A 19003-nucleotide genomic window follows, 5' to 3' on the forward strand; every position below is an offset into this window, starting at 1 on the left:
CAGGCAACAGAGTCACAAGTTCAAAGTCACCCTCAACTACATAGCAAGTTTCAAGGCTAGCCTGGGGGTACATGAGACTGCCAGGAAAGAAGGAAGAGAGGGAGGGGGAAGGAGAGCCAGCCACATTAAACAAATGTCACTTCTTCTCTTTTCCCTTTGATAAAATCTGTATGATAGGCACATACTATGCATATATTTCCTAAAATATGATTATCCTCATTTTACACACACACAAATACAGCTTTAGAAAAGGACTTTCACAAGACAACAGTTATAGAGAACTCATCAGCTTTGACAGAAGGTTTACATCCAAAGCTCTTACCCCCGACAAGCAAAAGGGTCTCAGTAAGGTCTCATCACTCTGAATGCCAATTTTCAATTGTGTGATTCTGGACAAGCTACTTAGCTTTTAACTTGTTACCTAAACTGTGAATTGAGATTAATAACACTCCAGTAACCTGGGGTGAGGCTTAACTATGAAAATCATCATGACAGCCAGGCATCTGGTGTCTAAGTATTTCACAGACACCTAAGGATGTGGCTCACAGTAGGAAGCTAGCCTAGCATGCACCAGCACCTCAAGAGAAAAAAAAAAAATTCACATTTGACTTCCTATATTTAACTCATCTAATCACCATAACATTAAAGGTATAGAACATCCCTACCATTATAGAATGAATTAATTATCACAGATGTGAGTTAACCTGCCCATGGCCACGACTTAGAGTGGCATAAGTGGAATTTAAAACAAAGCATTGCACCCCAAAGCTGTACTCGAACGTCTACACTATATCTACAAAGTATAAAGCACAAAGCCTGAACCAGGTAAGCTAGCAGTGAGCACTGACACTGTTTACCTGGCACACTGAGCAGGCTCCAGTAAACACTGCTGGTGATAGGCTGAGAGAGTAGGACAGCCAAGACCTAGGCTAGTTACCACAGGCTGACTCTGCTTTTTCTATAAGTATGTGCTTTTCCACACACAACAAAGTCACTCTTACACTTCTAGTCCTACTACTAATACCAGATCTCTGGACTCCTTTCGGGCAGGCTCACGCCCTCTACATTCTTTTACAATCACATATACTCACAGGACCCTGCTCATCCTAGACAATATGCAGTAAATTAATGAGTAATACCCTTCCTGCCCTCAAAATCCTTCCAAGAGCCCAGTCAAAATCCTTCCAGGAGTCTCAGTCTTTTGCCACATCTTGAGACCATGGAGGCCCACATGTTAGGAATCCCAGTGGTTATGTTCCACTCCAAATAAAATATAATCCTGTAAGCCTAATTTTAGGAACAAATCGGGGTTGGGGGAATATAAGAAGTCAGATTTAGCACAAATGGGAAAAACCTGAGCATTAGACCAACAACGGGAGCTCATTATCTTTCTCTTCTTTCCTAATTTAAATCTTTAGATTCATTTTCAAGAGCTAACAACATATGTAACCCCCAAGGATCCATGGATGGCTAAAGCCAATGGGAAAAGGTAATTGGAAACAGGATATTCACAATGCCAACGTTCCTCCACAAATACTAAAAACATTAACCACTACACAGAAATCTGTGGGTTACTACTTTAACTAGGTGACCAAAATTAGCAGCATTAATTGTGGGACAGCCTGACATTATGAACTTTCCAATGTGATGCAAAACGAGGAACACAATGTCACGCTAAAGTCTTGCCAAAATATTTAACCTATGTCTAATCAAACCTACAGAGATAAATTTCCAGTTTATAGGAAATAAAACAAAGAGAAGAACAAATTAAACAAAGCCTCAAGGGAACAATCAAGTACATTCAGAATAGAACATTCTACAACCAGCTGGCACCAAGACTTATCAAAGTACACAGGTAAATCCTGTTCCAGATTAAAGGAAATGTGACCGAGATATTTACATTTAAAAGTCTAACTACCACTGCTGAGATGGCTCAGCAAGTTGCATGCAAGTCTGGCAACATGAGTTCAATTCCTGGAAACTACATAAAGGTGGAAAAAGGAGAGAACTGACTCCACAGTGTTGTCTTGGACCCCTATACATGCACCCACACATACACATTTTGGGAGTATAAAGTGCTAGAACTTCTCCAACTTTCTAAGAAGATATACAGGATAGAGGAAGGAAGGAAGGAAGGAAGGAAGGAAGGAAGGAAGGAAGGAAGGAAGGATATAAGAATCTAGAAACAAAATTATAGCACAGACTTAAATCTTAATTATCGTAACATTCACATCACCTTATGCATCCTGTCATAGGTCTAGTTAATACACTAAACCGTATCTAAAGGGCAGTCAGGGCAATAGTACTACTAACCTGTGCTTTCTAGAAGCTGACAGCCTTACTGTGAGTACCAGGATCATATGCTATACCTGGCAAAGAGCATGCAATGCTACAATAAACCAATAAACCTTCAAAGAAAAAAATATCTCTGGAATCATCTCCTTGCCCAAAGTATGTCTCCTTTCATTTTATCTACTTGGTAACAACTGACTTTTCTCTACCTTACAAAATTTATTGGAGACTATGGAAACATAAAATGCATGTTTTGCCCGTAAGGAACATAGGGTATGATTTTAAAAACAAAATACTGCTTCCATTTCCACTGAAAAAGCTACTAATAGACTATGTGGATGTTCTCGCCTCCCAGAGCAATTGTGTTATTTTGAGTTTTGAGAATGCCAAGAAAGCTGGAAGGTTTAAAAATAACCTAACAAAGAGCTCATTCCAATACCAGATGGAAAGAAACTACTCTAAAGACATGTGAGTGGGAGAACATATACACAATATCATATGACACCATGCAAAAAAAGGTTTTTGTGATTACGTAATACTACTAGGATTGGCAGGACTCTGCAGGTAGGAAGCTACCAACAGGGTCACTTCTCTGAACCATTTTTTTTTTAAGAGATAATGGGCAAGAAACAGCAAGTGGGTGACAGAAAGGAAGGAAAAAGACTTTGCTGTAAAGCTGCGTTCATGTGTCCCTGTTACATGCTGAAATGGTTGCCAGGTAAAATTTGAGGGCTTAAATCCCTGGAGCCCGTGACAGTTCTGTCTGTGTGTCCATCCATATGGCCAAAAACAAGGGGTGGGAGGGGTGGGTGTCAACAATACATACCTAGTGCATTAGCAAGGTGAAGTACCTTCACGTGAATGCATGTAGCACTTTAAATTGGCAAATTCAAACACACAGAAACTGTACTGAAACACATACACATAAATTAGGTGGCACGTACGTTAAAAGAGCATTTCTTTATAAAATTATATACGCAAACACACACTTATGACTTCACTCTGAGTACCAGTTTCATACGACGTTTCTGGTAATTAAGCAAATGCTCCACAGCTGGGGAGAAGGCCCCCTGGGTACAGCCCTCGCCATAAGCGCGAGGACCTGAGTGTGGATCCCCAGGACCCACACAGATGTGTGGCCATGGGAGACTGAGGAACAATTATGAGGCAGCTACTGGTTATTTTCTATTTATCAACATAAGCTCATGATCATAGTTCTTACCCATTTCATCAGCTAATCCTCCCTCCCCTTCCAATTCCCTCAGCCAAGATTCCCTGTAACCACCCATGCCTAAGCTCCAATGTTACATAGCTAAAAACAATTCTTCTCTCTCTAAACAGGTCACACTGGGAATCAAGAATGACTGGAGTCAAGATTAACTAAAAGGAATCCAGACGTGGAAGGTAAAGAATAAGAACTCAGCAAACCACGTCTAACCCACATGGATTTATCTTGGAGGTAATGAAGAGACAACTAAAAAAACGCAGAAGTGGTTTTCATAAATGAAACAGTAGAATAAAAAATAGAAAAATGAGGGGCTGGAGAAATGGCTCAGTAATTAAAAGCACTGACTGCTCAGACAGTGGACTCTGGCTTGGTTCCCAGCACCCACACAGCAGCTCACAAACACGTTACCGCAGTTCCAGGGGATCTGATGCCCTCTTCTATGGACACCAGACATACATGTGATTCGCATACATACATGCAGGCAAACACTCACACACATGAAATAAAAACAAAATTTAAACTATATTACAATGAACACAATGCTAGAATTTCTATAATGAAAGGACATTAAAGGTAGCAACCAATTATAAAGAGAAAGGTAGTATTTGCACATCATGCCCCCAGTTTCTCTATTCAGGCGGCATATTTACTTTCAATTACTTTGGGGGACATTGATGACAATTAATAAGTAAGAGATATTAAGGTCCCCTCAAGCCATTCTTAGCATTAGACTAGACACACAGTGATTTTCTTATTCTCAAATAATTACCATTTTAATTCCTAAATAATTCAAGGTGTTTGAATCTTATTTAAATAAAAAATAATTCAGGAAAATAAGTGTAAACAAACTTTAATCATAATCTAAGCCCCCCATACACTCTCCTAGAACTGGTATCTGAAGCATCAGCAAGCTTGTTCTGAATGAGATCACTCGTCTTCTTCCTAATGCCTCCAAATTCTGAACAGTACTCGAGACTATAGTTTTTTTCTTTATCCTTCTCACTGTGCATTCATTAAATAGCAGCAGAGGAAACCAAAATACTAATCTAACTCAGTGTGCTCTCCACAGTATCTGTTACACTGCACTTTACCAAACACACCATGAATTCCCTCATAAAAAACGAACACATGGCAAAGCCACAGCGCAGGTGACAGATCAAGAAATATAACTGACAACAAAAAAACAACACATACACTTGGCATCTGGCTCCCCCTCTAGCTAAAAGCTATCATAAACGCATCAAAGCACTACCTTCTAGTAATTCGGGGTTATTTTATAATGTCTGTAATTCATCAACAAAATGGGGAAATCCTTGTAAAAATTTCATCTTTGCAGATTTTACTCAGACAAAAAAGCAAAACCATTCATAAGAAAAGAGTAGTTGAAGCTGTTCTTACTTAGCTCACAAACAAAACAAAAATGACTGATGTCATGCCCAGGTACTCGGTGGGGGAAAAACATGTCCTATGGAAGTATCGATGAATCCACATCTGAATATGCATTTGACAATCACGAACCCAGTAAGACTCCTGGAAAAGTACACTGGCAGCTCTACCAGTGAGCACCAGCCTGCTCCTTAGATAACAAGGAAACAGACTGAGTCTAAACAGACTGATTTCAGAACCACACTCCGGCCCTGATATTTTCAAGTCATGAAATCAGGCCATGATCACCAATTTGATATATTCAAAAAGTAATGAGAATGGTGTTGGAGAGATGGACTTATCAGTTACAAGCACTGGTCACTCTTCCAGAGGATCTGAGTTCAATTCCCAGTACTCACATAGGAGCTAACACTGTCTGTAACTCCATTCCCTCCCACAGACATACATGCAAGTGGGCAAGCACCAATACACATAAAATAATTATTTTTAAAAATAAAAATGAGAAAACTCTACACATCCCAACAAAATTTATAGGTAGCATATTTTAGATCCCAATCTGATGACAAGATGATGCCCCTATTCTGACCTCCAAAGGTACCAGGCATACACAATCTGTTATCAAGGTATCTGCAAAAAAAAACTCCAAGAATCTTGTGGCTTTTAGACAGTGCCTGGAACAATTTAACTCTGAAGCTTTCTTAGGAACAGGAGGAAGGAAAGCAAATAGCATCTTAATTGCACTGTCTTTCAAGAGTATGAATCTGTATGAAATAAAGACCATGAACTCTGGGACTGGAGAGATGGCTCAGTGGTTAAGAGCACTTGTTGCTCTTGCAGAGGACATGAGTTCAAGTGCCAGAACCCACATGATAGCTAACAACCGTCTGTAATTCCAGTGCCAGATGATCAGATACCCCTCTTTTGACATCCAAAGTCATCAGGGATACACAGGGTACACAGACATCTATGGAGGCATAAACAGACATAAAATTAAATAAAATAATTTAAAAGACCATAACCCCCTAGGTAGTAGTGGCCTCTGCCTATAGTTCTAACATTCAGGAGCCTGAGGCCAAGGGATCAGCAGTTCGAGGCCACTATGGATAACATACTGAGTTTGAGGTCAGCCTGAACTATATGACCATACTCTGTTTCAAAACAGACAGCATACACACTTGCCAACCATCAACTGAGGAATGAGAACGCCAGATACATAAATTTCAAGACTGTTAAAGTTGAGCCAGGTGTGATGGCGTATAGAAAAGGGCAGTGGCCAGTCATGCCTTTAAATCCCAACCCTCAGGAGGAAAAGGCAGACCATCTGCAGCCTGGTCTATAGAGTGAGTTCCAGGACAGCCAGGGCTACACAGAGAGATCCTGTCTCAAAACAAAACAAAAACAAAAAAGAAGCAAATAAACAAACAAAAAAAAAAGAGGGAGAGAGAGAAAAAAAGAAGGCAAAAGTACAAACTTCTTCAAAAAGGAGCAAAATTAAGATGATAAGAATTACATAAAGGATATGTATACCCTGCTTCACTAAAAGGATCAAACCAACTGAAAATCTTCTGCCAGGACTAATAAGAAAACAGTAATGAGCAACTGCATGGAGAACAGTTTATCCCCAAGAGTGTATAAACTCACTATAATAACACTCAAGATACAACGTAACCATTTCTTGCAACTTTCCCTAAAAACAGAAGGAACAAAATAGCAGCTGTGAAATCACCAAACTAAAATTAAATAAATAAATAAATAAATAAATAAACAACCTCCAGCATCTCTGGAAAACACAAAAACAAACAAAAACCTTATTAGTCTCTACAGACTAGTCATTTATGTCAGGGAACAGTTCAAGGATGGAACAACAGGATGGCAATTGCTGTCCAGTGGCCAGAAACCAGCCCGTCAGCGATTTGCTTCCCGTGAGATCACTTTCTCTCTAGAGCCGGCCAATCCCCCGGGAGGAGACCCTCTTTGGGCAGAAGCTCCCTCCAGGAGGATCCACCTGGTAATGAAACGAGAGGGTGAGCCGAGCTCCAGAAATCTCTACAGGTACAGGCAGCCCAGCAAGCCAGGGAAAGATTTCCAAGCCGACAGATGCGCGAACTGAAAAAGGAGGTCAGGGAGCTGAGAGAATAGCATTAACCCTTGGCTCGCTGGGACCCCTGAAGATCGCGGAGCAAGGCACTGGATCCGGAGGGCTCTGAGATTTGATTTGATTTTTTTTTCTAAGATGCAGGATCTATGGCGGGAAGGCCTGGGAGTGCGGCGAAGCTCCCCACGCCCTCGGATTCCGCCTGACTTCTCGGGTCTGCCCAGCTTCTCCATCACCAGGGGCTCGCTCCGCTCCGCAGCGGCACCCAACACCTTCGCGGTCCACCGCACCGCTGCCCACCTGGTTTCCTGCCAGGGCTCCCGCCCACCGCACGGTGACTGACAGGCCGGCGCGGACGGACGACCCCTCCGCGGGAAGACACCCCACGCCTAACTTTGAAACGCGGGGGCCCCCCGCTCTACTCAGCGGCGCCCGGACCGCCGCCCCCTCCCCCGGCTCCTCGGGCCGCTTCCCACCTCCAGCCCCGGGCTCCCCGCGTGAGCTCGCGCCCCGGCTCCCGGGCCTGCAGGGGGCTGGAGACAAAGGCTGCGGCGGCGGCGTGGCGGCCGCCCGGACCGTCCCCTCGGGGCCAGCGCCGCCCCCACCCCACCGGCTCGCGCGCCGCGGCTTCGCCTCGCCTCACCCGGGGTTCTCGGCCGGGGCTCCCGCGCCGGCCGCAGCTTCAGCCCGACGAACAATGGCAGGAGGCGGCGCCCGCGTCCGAGGCTCCGGCCCTCTGCGGCTCCCGGGCTGGCGGGCTGCAGGCTGGCTGAGTAAAGCCGCCGGCGGAGGGAGGGAGCGAGGGAGAGAGCGAGCGAGCGAGCGAGCGAGCCAGCGAGCAGCCCCGGCGCGCGCCCTCCCGCCTTTCCTCCGCGAGACGAGGCCGGCGCGGCCCGCGGCCCGCCCGCGGCCCGCCCGCGCCCCTCCCCCCCGGCTCGCCACAACATTGTAGTAAATTCCTATTGGGCCGTGCGGGAGGGAAGGAGGGGGCCGGGCCCGCGGCCCGCCAGAGCATTGGCTGAGGCCCTGTTCGGGCTCCCCGCGTCTTACCTCCCCCTCCCCTAGAGCGGTAAGGAGAGGGGAGGGGAATGGAGAGAGGGAAGGGGAGGGGAGAGTAAGGGGCTAGCAGCTGCGCGCACGCGCAAGTTGAACCCGAGCTGGAGCTGGAGACTGAGGGGTTCTGGTCTCCAGCAGCGCGCGTGTGAAGAATGGGGCAGCTGGTACCGAGAACGAAGGTGAAACCTTTCTCCCCATGGAGGGCTTGGGAAGAAGCCGTGATCTGGGGGGGGGGGGGGGGGGGGGGGGGGGCAGCGGAATTCACACGTAGATGCTGTTGACCAGGCTACCCCAAAGGAAACCTTAACTCAGGTAAGTCACTCCGCCTCTCCGAGCCTCAGTTTACCGCATAACCATCTCTCTAAGGCTCCCTTCCAACCCTGACATTCAATATGACTTTACCTCTCCTGGCAGCTATGTTAAGACCTGAAATGGAATCTTAAGCGTTGAGACCATGCCAAAGATTTCACCTGTCTTCTGTCGTCATTTAAGATTCTCCTATTTCTGCCTGCCATCCACGAAATTATAAGTAAAGCCTCCACGATCTGGTCCCCAGATGAATTTAGGGTTGCTCTGAGAAGTGCACACGAGTATATTTCTCTCTAGAAGTTTCAGAGGCCGCTTGACCCTTCTACATCCTGCCAGGCTGATGTCTGAACAGGCTGCCTCCCTACAGAGCAGAAAGAAGGTTCTGTTGTAAGAACATACTTAGAAGATAAGACGGGTTCTGCTGTTTCTTTTGAGAGATGGGGAAACCAAAGCTGAGAGGCTCAGCCCTGCCAGGATCAGAAGCCAAGCAACGTGACATCAGAGCCCGCACACGCCAGCTAGACTGCCTCCTGGTATAAAAATCAAAGCTGGTTCACAATCTCAGCCCAGCCTCAGGAATCAGACTGCTCAGGTTCAGTGCTCCGTCTCAGCCCTCTCTAATTGTTTGACCTTCTTTGTGCCTGGTTTCTGACCCCCAAAAAAATAGAATAAAGGCTGGGAGTGGTGGCGCATGCCAGTATCCCTAGCTCTCGGGATGTGACAGCAGAACAAACACAAATCCAAGGCCAGCCTCCACTACATTGTAAGGTTGAAGCCAGTCTGGACCACATGAGACCCTGCCTCAAAAAAAGAGGGAAGCCGGCAGTCCTACCTCATAGAGTTACTGTAACAATTAATTGTTTTTTAATTAATGAATCGATCAACGGAACTTAGAACAATTCCCAGGACATAGTAAAATCTCAGTTAAATGTTCATTTTTTTACTACTACTTAGACTAAAATATCAGCTAAGAAGTACGTGGCAGGCAGAGAACCGTTCCACTGTTGTCAGGTCTGAGAACATTTATATAAAATCAGAAGTTGTAAAAACCCCGTGAGATCCACCTGACTCAGCCCATTCTGCGCAGCCTTCCTCTGTCCTAATCACTGCACTTTTCGGTGTTTGCCCCTGCCAGACAGCCTCCTATATACTGACAACTGGTTGAATCTCTCAGATTGTTGCAGTCTAGATCCAGGAGACTGTAAACTGGAGAGGACAGGGACTTTGTCTTTATTATGACACAGAGCAATGCTGGAATATTAAATATTTATTGAACCAGTGAATGGACTATCGTTTTATTAATAAGAGACTCAAACAGTTTAAGTGATCTGGACCAAGGAGCACCCATTTGTTCTTAAATATTCTGGTTCCCTGCTCTGAACCCTCAGGTCCAGCAGAGCTTTTGATTGGCAAGTTCTAATCTGCCACTTCTGGACTCTCAGGCAGGAGAATCTGGTACCATGTAAGCTAGATTCTGAAAATCCATCACCAGACAGATCACTTCCTCCACTACCATGTTATCCAGGAAATTCAGACGTGTGGAGCTAACTGCCCTGTGTGCTAGCCAAAGGCACATCACCATCCTTGGGATGCTTGTAGAATTTGTAATATTTAGTAATCATCCTGCTGAAGAGAAGAATAGGTCTTAGGCTAGCAGCAAACATGAGAAACAAGGCAGGTGTAAATCACGACTAGTTTCAAAGTGTTGTGCAACCACACACCAAAATCTATTGGTCTAACTTTTAAAATCCCCAAGTCCTGGATTCCAGAGCTGGCCTTTCACTCTTAGCGTGCAGACGGAAGCATGTGGAGAGCACTGTCTGTGCAGGAGAGATTTTCCTGTCAGTGCACACCACCACCTGTTACCTGTCTTATCTCTGAGGATGGCTGAGCTCAACCGATAATGAGGATATAAATAACACCCACTAAGAAGACAAAGAAACTATCCTTACACCCCGGGCCCATCTGCCAAATCAGACCTCCAGTCCCAGTTCACCCTGCAGAAGCTCTCATTAGGTTCCAAGGGTAAAGGTCCCAAGCACAATCTCTCAGGCTAATTTCCTAGGCAGAAACACTTTGGCTCCATGCTTACATCTGGGTGGTGACTGTGCCATGCTGCAGGCCCAGCAAAGGGTCCCTCGGGACCACCTCTATCCCATCTGCCAGCTGAGCCCCATCACTACCTCCTCACTACAACCCTCCTGCTTCTTTCTAGGGAATATAGACCCTGCTAGCTGTCTGTCTGTTAGTCCCTGGAGCGGTCAAGAGCTCTAAGATTTAAAAAAGAATAAATAAAAGCATGAAAAGGGTCTTAATCTTTCCCCACTGCAAACTGAGCTCCCGAGAACACAAACACCAGCTGCATGAAACAGGATGAAATGAGACAGTGAAATTGGGGTAACCAGTATGGAGAGTCAGGGAGGGGAGATGAGGCCCCCAGGGACCTGGAAGGGATGGGATTGGAAGAAAGAGGGAGGGGACAAATGGAGTCTAACCCATGCTCAAATCTGGGTCAGGGGTGGATTAGGGGCACAGCTGGCCTCAAGCCCCAGTGATAGGGTTCATGGAGAACATTCATTTGTGGCGGGCTTTGAAAAGCTGGGCACATCAGCAAAATGTTCTAAACGGTCATTATGGAATAAAAACCAGCCCTGCGCTAACTGCACAGAGAAAGCAGAGCAGAACAAGTCTCTCATATTCTCCTCACCATCAAACTTACACTGTAAACTATTTTTTTTTTTGAAACTAGAGACTTTCAAATGCTAGGAAACCATTCTGCCACTGACCTACAGTCTAAGTCTGTAGTCTAGGTTGGTCTGTAACTCGAAGCAATACTCCTGCCTCAGCTTCATGAGTAGCTAGGAGTACAAGCCTGGCTACTTTAGGCCTTTTAAACAAAAATGATAAATCAATCAAAGTATATGGGGATGGAAATTACTATTAATAAGAAGGAATGCCTTCCTAAGGGGATATTTTTATTAGGAGTACTCAAATTTTAGAGAATACAGTTAAGAATAGATGTAGTTAAATAGAAATATAAGTCACATAAAGTCACTAATGAGAAATGTAACTACCTCAAGGTTGTGATAGAACACTTTCCCTTTGAATACCTTTCACACACGGGCACACACACATTTATACACGCACACATTTTCACTTGCGTATATTAATTTCAGTAATGGGCAATTGCTGCTTTTTTAGGTAGATTAAATATCACAGTATCATTTGCCTCAGCCTACTGAGTCTTTGTTTTGCAGGTGTGGTGTTCATCTGTGCTTGTGTGTGCCTGTAAAGACCAGAGTGTGACATCAGATGTCTTCCTCTGTCTTCCACCTTTGTTTTGTTTTTTTGAGACAGTCTCACTGAACCTGGAACTTACTGTTGTGGGTAGCCCTGCTGGCCAGTGAGCACCTGGGATCCACAGTCTCTGCCCTCTGCTTCCCCAAACCCCCAGCCCTGAGATTGCAGACACACACCACCATGCCCCTGCCTCTACATGGGATCAGACTCAGGTCCACATACTCATATGGCAAGCAGTTTACCCACTGAATATCTCCTTAATCCCTCAGTCTAAAGTACTTCTGGGTTGTTGTTGTTGTTGTTGTTGCTGCTGCTGCTGCTGCTGCTGCTGCTGTTGCTGCTGCTGCGTTTTTGAGACTGAGTCTCACTGTGTAGCACCTGCTGGCCTGGAACTCACAGAGATCTGCTCTGTCTCATGAGTTCTCAGCAAGGATGATTGGTTTTGTTCTTGTTTTTTGTTTTGTTGTTGTTTGTTTGTTTGAAAACTTATTGTATGGAACTGACTTTTCACTTAACAACAGATTACAATAAATATTTTAACAGTACTATAAATGTTCTGTAATTTACTTAACCCTCTTGTGGTAAAGTTAGGTTGTTTCCCGTTTCTTCTCTCATAAATGATACTTAACAACTATCCCTTTGTGTAAACTGTACCTGTGATTATTTTTTAAGAGTACATTAAACATAGCATGTTATTTCTTTTAATTAAAGTATGCAAGGCTGCCTGGTCCTGACATTTCTAAAACAAAAAAAGCTAGGTTTTGTATAACATTGTGTCTTTCCTGTTTTTACCTCTTTGACAGAAGGTAATTTTTTTTTACTAAAAATTCTCTTAAGGGGTTGGAGAGATGGCTCAGTGGTTAAGAGCAATTCTTGTTCTTGCAGAGAACCTATATTTGGTTCCCAGGACCCATGTCAGGTGGCTCACAACCCCCTGGAAGTTCAGCTCCAGGGAATCTACTGCTGTCTTCTGCCTCTGCAGGCAGGTGCTTGCACTCAGGTGCATATACCCACACACGGACACATATACAGAATTTTAAAAATAAAATAAATCTTGGGCTAGAGAAACAATTCTGTGGTTAAGAGCACTTGCTGCTCTTGCAGAGGACTTGGGTTCAGGTCCCAGAACCCACAGGGCAGCTTACAAATTCCAGTTCCAGGAGATCTGAGCCCACTTTGTCTACCTCGGACAACAGTCATACATACATACATACATACATGCAAACAAAATACACATATGTAATTGTTTGTTTTTAATCTGAGGGGAGGGCATAGGGAACTTTCGGATAGCATTTGAAATGTAAATAAAATATCTAATAAAAATTTTTGAAAAAAAACTAAAAAATAGAGTAAATCTTTTTAAAATCCTCTTTTAAAGTTTTCTATAGCCAAGAGTGGGGCCACATGCCTTTAATCCCAGCATTCAGCAGGCAGAGGCTAGTGGATCTCTATGAGTTCAAAGCCAGCCTAGTCTAGGGAGTTCCAGGACAGCCAGAGCTACATAGTGAGACCATATCTTAAAAAAGCAAAAGAAAACCAGGGTTTTTCTATATAGGCCTGGCTGTTCTGGAACTCACTCTGTAGACCAGGCTAGCCTTGAGAACTCAGGGATCCACCTAGCTCCCAAGTGCTGGGATTAAAATCTTGGACCACCATGACTGAGGAAATTTATTTTTAAGATAATTCTTTTGTATTTAAATAAATTTACCACTTATTAAAAGAAAATTACTAATGGAAGGTATGCTTACTTATTTTTACATGAATAAATCTATTTTGGCAGAATATTTTGACAGAATATTTGATACTGTAGGATTCAGACTCTCTTCAATGTTTTTCATAGTTGATGCATAGTTTGATTTTTATAATCACTAATTCTGAGAACACTGCTTCACATAAATACATGGTGCAAAATAGCACAAGTTTGTTTAGGCCATTTTCAGAAATTCTTTCCTAATCTCAAGCCAAATTCACTGAAGGATTTTTTTAAATGAAGCTCAAATCAGAAAGGCAAACAGCAGTGCATGTGTGTGTGTGTGAGGGGTGGGGGGAGACAGGGAGAGAGAGAGAGACAGACAGAGACAGATAGAGAGACTGATATTGATTCATATGCATGTAGAGGCCCAAAACTGACATTCAATGATTGACATTCAGTGTTTTCCCTGATTGCTCCCACCTTATATATTTATATACTGAGGCAGAGCCTCTCAAAGCGACCCCAGCACTTACCAGTCCAGCTAGTCTTGTTAGCCAGCCTGCTCCAAGGAGTCCCTGTCTCTGCCTCCCAGGAGCTGGGATTCTGTGTGCAACAAGCCTGCCTGGTTTTCAGGTGGGTTCTGGGGATCTGAGCTCCGTTCCTCACCTTACAGGTTGCAGGGAAGCAGCACTTTATCCACTGACCCATCTCCCCAGACCCTTAACTGGCAATCTTAAAAATCAAACCTTATAACATAATACAGTCCTAAGAAATACTGATTTGGAGGAGCTTAGGGGACCACGCTGGCCTCAAACTTGCTGGGATCCGCTTGCCTTGGCCTCCAAGTGCTGGAATTACAAGCCCGTGCCACCACACCCTCAGCTGTCAATACCGATTTGATCTTTACAAGCTGAGGAATAATCTAGGAAAATCCTAAAAACCTTTATTTTCTGTAAAGAAACTAGAATGTTTCTGTAAGCACAGAAAACTTGGTGCAGTGAGTTCAAAATACTGCAGTTTATCACGTGTTGAAGTGTCCAGTCTCAGCCCAGGTGTCTCAGGCAGCACTCACTGACATCAAATGGGCAATGTGTCCTTGCTAGATGTTCAGAACCGGGACTAAGAGGAATTTGCACAATGCCACACAGGCAAGTAGGGCCAAAAACACCCCAATTCCTGACACACCGGATTCCAGATATTTGGTTGTTAAGGATTCAGAAATCTACTACTGTCAACTTTTTGGTGACACTTATTTAATTGTGCAATCATATACGGGGTTGCAATCTACAGTCTAAGGAGATGGCTCAGCAGTTAAAGGTATTTGCCACCAGGTCCAATGACCTCTGTTTGATCCTCAGGACCCATATGGAGGAAGTAAATGATTTCCACGGGTTGTCCTCTGCCCCTCCCACTGCACCATGGTGCACATACACCCGCCCACATAAATAAATAAATAAATAAATAAATAAATAAATAAATATAATTCTTAAAAGCCATGGTCTAAGTTCACCTAATGTTAACCTGATTCAGCCTTTGGAGACCACCAAGCCCAAGCTACTAACTTTTTAGCAAGCTGAGAAATACAAAACACTTACCCAAGGTCACCCAACACATTAACAATGGAACCCAAGCTTGAACCCACATTTTCCAACTGTTACTATAGGATGCTGCTCACAGCTTCCCCCACTCCCACCCCACCCCTAAGGCCATCTATATTTACTCTACAAAGCTAGAGGCCAAATTAAATTCTACAGCCAGCCAGGCTTGGTGACATCTTCATGTAATCCTGAGACAGGAAGATACTGAGTTTGAGACCCATTAAGCTATAAAGTGGTATCTGTCTCAAAACATAAGTAAAACTTCTGAAGGCCAGCAATACTAGGAATATCTGAGCTGCAAGAGACCTTTATAAATAACTTACTGTAGGGGGATAGGGTGAGGGACTATGTGATGCAGGGGACTGAGAGGAAGTGGGGGCAGCGATCGAGATGTAAAAGGAATAAATAAGTTAATGGGGGAAAATTTATTGTAAGTAAGAATTGGTGGTACAGATCTATAATCAATGTCTACACAGGTGGCTAAGACATGAGGATCAAATTTTCCAGATCCACCTGGGCTACAAAGTGAGTTCAAGACCAGCCTGGGCAACTAACTAAAACTCAAAATATAAAAACAGTGCCAGGGCAAAACGGAGTGATAAAGTGCTTACACAGCATGCACAAGGCCCTCGGTTCAATTAAAAATAATACTAATACTTTACTATTGAAAAGTAGTAACAATTAGGGTTGGGATGTAGCTTGGTGGCAGGATGTTTTCCTAGCATGTACAAGGGTGTGGTCCCCAACACCTCAAATGCACACACACAAACATACACACACACAAAATAAATGAGCTTCATGGCACAAGCCTACAGAGGGTTATAAACGTGGGGGGTATAAAGTGAGTTCAAGGCCCTGCTGTGCTATATAGACCTTGCTGCAATTCCTCCTCTGAGCACCTCCCCCCCCCAAAAAAAATCTAAAAACAAAAACAATTATGTGTGTGAGGGACTTAGAATGTATTTGATATATGCTAAAAGTGTGTGTGTGTGTGTGTTATTGCGTTTAGCCCAATAGCAACCCTTTGAAGTATTATTAGTGTCCGTTCCGTATGAGGAAACCACAGCTTAAGATGTTAGGTGACTTGCCCAACACCATACAAGTCAAACCAGTCCTGTCTGGAGCCACTATCCTTATACTGCTCCCCAGAAAGTCACTGAGATGACATGAATGGGAAATACAAGCTTGTGTCCAAGACCCAAGAGAAAGACTGTTGGGGCTGCCTCTGACTGTAGCCCTGAGACATCTGAAGAAGGAACCAAGATCTGACTGACCTCCCATGACCCTCCTCAATCCTCTTCTCCCAAAGCCAAAATGAGCCCAGTGACCTTGATCCAGCAAAGCCTTCAGCTCACTCAGGCTTAACCCACTAGATCTCTCCCAAGAGCAGGGAACTCTCTTGACAGGAGGTTTTCCAGGGACAGAGAGAGGGTCCATGTGACACCTGCTCACAGGGGCCTTTCTAAATCTGGTAAAGTTGGTCTGGCCCAGGCCTTAACTGAGAGAAGATAGAAGGTGCAGAGGGGATTGAGTATCCAGAAATGGCTGTTCGACTTGCCCTAAGAGCATCCTACACTGAAGGACAGGCAAGACAGTCCCTGAGCCACCCAGAGAACATCCAGCTAACTTCAGTTTCCAAGCTGTTCCATGGGGTAGCTGAGGTGTGTTGGTGAGGGAGACAGACACAATAAGAAAGCCTGCAAACAAGCTGCAATGTTGAAATCTGACTATGTGACTCTAGGATTCTGGGAAGCCACTTCCCCAGTATTGGCAGTCACCACACAGTGGTAACAAAACTCAAAGGACATCTTCTGCTCCTTACTACAGACTCTAGTCACCATTTTTTTTCCAAATCCATCTACATTGGTTCTCCAGAGCTGGAAAGCAAGCTAATTCTATAGCCATGATGCATAGAAATCCCAGGGCGGAAGATGCAGCTGTCTTCGCTACTGTGTATGTTCTTCTTTTTCCACCCTGTATCCTCCCAGATTCTCCCTCATCACTAGATAAGGGAAAAAGAAGGATAGAGGGGAAGAGAGATCCCTGAATCTAATTTCTTTCTTCTTGTTTTTTCTTCGACTACTAACAAACCTCAACAAACCCACCCCCGTCCCCAAACAATGAACAACCACTCAACCTCACTTCTGGGGCTTATAGCATTTATATACCCTCTGGAAAGTTCCTAGAATCCCAAACCACAGGAAATCACAGAAACTATCTGCAGCTGGCAAAAACCTGTCTCTGCTAGAGCATTTTTCAAATCACAGTCAGCTGCTCCACAGCGGACCTATACTCCACACCTGGGATCAAAACCAAAACATAGTCTTGTAATATTTCTGTGTTGTTGTTTGTTAAGAGACCAAAATTCCAGAATTCTCAAAAATGTCACCACAGGAAGAGGCTTAGAGATGAGAGCTGGTGAGATAGCAAGTCTGGCATACTGACTTGGATCCCCAGACCCTGAATAGGGAAAGTTCAGAATCAACTCTTACAAAATGTCCTCTGACCTCCATGGGAGCAAGCACAAGTAAATAAATAGATAAGGTGTTATTTAAAAAAAAAAAGATAAGGTGTTATTTAAAGCAGCAAGGAAGTGTCCCCCAGTTGCTGGCCACTTGCCAGGCTCATTCACAGCCCTGGGACATCCAATCCCCAGCACCAAAACCAGAAAGGAAGAGGGGAGGGGAGGCATAAATAAATAAGATGGCTGAACAACAGGATGACGTCCTCATAGTTGCCAGCACAGGTGGGTTCTGGTGAAGACCTTCTTCCTAGCTTACTTACAGACAACCTCCTCCTGTGTCCCCACATGGCAGGGACCTTCCTAATATTTGTTCTCCTGTCACAAGGGCCTTGCCTTCATGATCTCCAACCCTCCCTACCAACTGCAGACACCATCACCTGAGAATTCTGTGCAGACACGGACATTCGGTGTCTCCGATCTCCGGCTCCCTCACCAGTCAGGAGGAGGTGGCTTTGATTACCAGGCTGCCTCACTGGGCGGCTAGAAGGATCAAATGGACGTGCAGGATTTCTGCAGATTACAATGCACCACACTGCAACAAGCCCGTTTGGTTTTTTTGAGATAGGTCTTGCTGGTCTCAAACTCTGATTTGCCTACCTCCACCTCCCAAGTGCTAGGATTATAGGTATATACTGTCACTTAGCCCTAAATAAGACTTTTAATTTTTTTAGTTTTTTGGAGGGGAACTGGAAAGATAGCTTAACAGTTAAAGCATTTGCTGCTCTTACTGAGGACCTGGGCTCAGTTCCCAGCACCCACACAGCAGCTTACAAACATCTGTAACTCCAGTTCTAGGGGACCCAACACCTTCTCCTAGACCATGTGTGGCATGCACATGGTGTACAAATATGTATGCAGGCAAATAGTCACACTTTATAAAAGTAACTTTTAAAATGAGTTTATGTGTGTGTATGTATGTATATATGTGTGTCTGCATGAGTTTATGTACATCACATGCATGTGGAAGCCTGTAGAGACCAGAAAAGGATGTCATCAGCCCTGGAGTTACAGGAAGTTTTGGGCCCCCTGATATGGGTGCTGGAAACTCAACCCTCATTCTTGCACAAGAATATTAAGTAAGCAGTCTCAACCCCAGGACTTTTGTTGATTTGTTTGGGTTTTTGAGACTCGGTTTCCGCAAGAGCCTTTTCTAGCCTGGAACTTGCTATGTAGATCAGTCTGGCCCCAAACTCAGAGATCCACCAGCCTCTGGGTCCTGAGGGCTGGGCTCAACCTGCCTTGACTTTTAATTTAAATCTGTTATTGACCACATGGAAAGAAGCCTCCAGCCAAGGCTCCCTGAAGTGAGTGCCTGAATGGAGCTCCTCTTTTGTGCAGGTTTAGGAAGGCCAGAGGAGCAAGCTGAGGACGTGCAGTTACAGCCACCAGCAAAGTCGTTTCCATGTGGGTGACAGAAAGAAGAGGGTTTGGAGGCAAGGAAACCTGGGTTCAAACCAAAGCTCAGCCACCACCATGCTATGTCACATCCCCGCCTTCCCTTATCTCTAAGTGGAGATGGCAC

The 19003-nt window shown here is 44.4% G+C and overlaps 1 protein-coding gene and 1 long non-coding RNA gene across 26 annotated transcripts in view; one reads left to right on the top strand and one right to left on the bottom strand.

Moving 5' to 3' along the window:
* Window positions 1–19003, bottom strand: part of Epb41 (erythrocyte membrane protein band 4.1) — a 151934-nt gene that overhangs the window by 117814 nt on the left and 15117 nt on the right. For 2 of the 25 annotated variants that reach the window (XM_030253586.1, XM_006538907.4), the window contains exon 1: window positions 7645–7924. The exons of 22 other annotated variants lie outside the window; for them this stretch is intronic. The gene's annotated coding sequence lies outside the window, so the exon portion shown is untranslated. Of the gene's footprint in view, window positions 1–7644; window positions 7925–19003 lie in introns of those variants that run through there. One more of the 25 variants, NM_001128606.1, reaches the window with a different exon arrangement.
* Gm36157 lies at window positions 8308–12211 on the top strand. The gene is made up of 2 exons (XR_390807.4): window positions 8308–8369; window positions 8472–12211. It is a non-coding gene; the product is annotated as a predicted gene, 36157 (long non-coding RNA).

This window comes from Mus musculus, chromosome 4, assembly GCF_000001635.26.
Source record: "Mus musculus strain C57BL/6J chromosome 4, GRCm38.p6 C57BL/6J".
In the NCBI taxonomy this organism is placed as follows: Eukaryota; Metazoa; Chordata; class Mammalia; order Rodentia; family Muridae; genus Mus; species Mus musculus.